Source organism: Myotis davidii, unplaced genomic scaffold (assembly GCF_000327345.1).
Source record: "Myotis davidii unplaced genomic scaffold, ASM32734v1 scaffold208, whole genome shotgun sequence".
In the NCBI taxonomy this organism is placed as follows: Eukaryota; Metazoa; Chordata; class Mammalia; order Chiroptera; family Vespertilionidae; genus Myotis; species Myotis davidii.
The window spans coordinates 854,922-856,508 of NW_006299706.1; positions in this window are offsets into that span (position 1 = coordinate 854,922).

A 1,587-nucleotide genomic window follows, 5' to 3' on the forward strand; every position below is an offset into this window, starting at 1 on the left:
GTTCTGCATCTGGAGGAGGGGCAGAGGGACGAGAGACAGGGGACCACAGGTCATCACAGAGCAATCTGCAGTGGCCAACGTGGAAACTCCTCCAGATTCCAACAGGAGTAACTCCCACTCCAGCCACGCCTGGCGTGGCCAAGGCGGCTGCAGCTTACTTTCCGGAGACACGGAGGCTCAATGGGTTCCCCTCCCCGCATTACAAAAGTAACGCATGTCCTATATAATAAAAGGGTAATATGCAAATCGACCCCAATGGCAGAACAACCAGAATGACTGCTTGACCAGTCACTATGAGGCACACTGACCACCTCTTGGTCCCTTTCCCTGGCTGGCAGGCTCCCATCACCCAATGGCAAATGGAGAACTGGGGGTGAGTGGCAGGGATGTGGGCTGTGCCAGACCAAGGCCCCCGCCCCATTGGTTGCCCCCACACACAGAGGGCAATGTGCAGGGGGGGGTGGGGACCGTGAGTGGGCGGGAACAGCCAACCTCTTGGTCCTCCTGCCCCCCTCTCCCCTGGCCAGCAGGCTCCGATCTATCGTCTGATCGCAAACGGGGAACCGGGGGTCGGGGTTGGCGGGGGGCGGGGCTGGCTGCCGGCAGCCAGGGAAGATGGCCCTGGTTGCAGGCCAGGCCTAGGGACTGTGTCCGCACATGAATTTCGTGCGCCAGGCCTCTAGTTCATTATAAAAAGATATTAGAGGCTAAGTATAATGGGAAAGAAGCAGCCCTTTTTTCTTAAATGGAGAGTTCTCATGTTATTACACTCAACCTTTTAGTTCCCATGGCGCTGGCCCCTGGTGATTAAAGCGACGCCAGTGGTGGGGAGCAGATAATGTGAGACTTGGGAGTGAGATTCCTGGGCGTTTCCACACTCCCAGGTGCTCCCAAGGCAGCAAGGGCCGAGGGCCAACTTGCCGGTCGCTCTGTGTCCTCCCGCCAGGTACTGTGGCTCTCAGGCTCCTGGCCATCTGCCAGCGACACCCTGATCCTATCTCATCAGAAACATCAAACTACTCTGGAAGATGCAGAAACACGGGTGCCCTCAGGGGCCCAGGGAGTAGGAAATAGGGTGGGAGAGAGAAAAAAGGAGGAAAGGAAGGTGGCCAATATGAGAAACCAGAGAGCAGATGGGGGAAAGGGAGACTAAACACACAGCACCTTCCCAGCTGATGACATGCCCACAGGAACCGACTGGCGCCCAGAGGGGGGCTGAAGGCCAGGCTGCCCTCGTGCAGGACACTGTCCCCGGCGCCCGCGCCCATAGCAGTGAAGCGCCTCCTCACCTTCCCAGAAGGTGCAAAACCCAAACACATCTGACCACAGGGCACCCCGAGGAGCTGGGCTGAGTCCGGCCCTGGGTCTCGGCCCCGGCGCTGCCCGGCGCCTGCTTCTGACCTGGGGACAGCCCATCACTGTTCCTGTGGATCCTGGGTTCCTCATCCACGTTCATATCAGAACGACCGTCGCAAACCTTTGTAGCTTACAAGGCATTTTCACAGACGTCGCCTCTGAGGCTAGGAATTGTTTTTTGTTGTGTGTGTGTGTGTGTGTGTGTGTGTGTGTGTGTGTTTGTATGGTTTT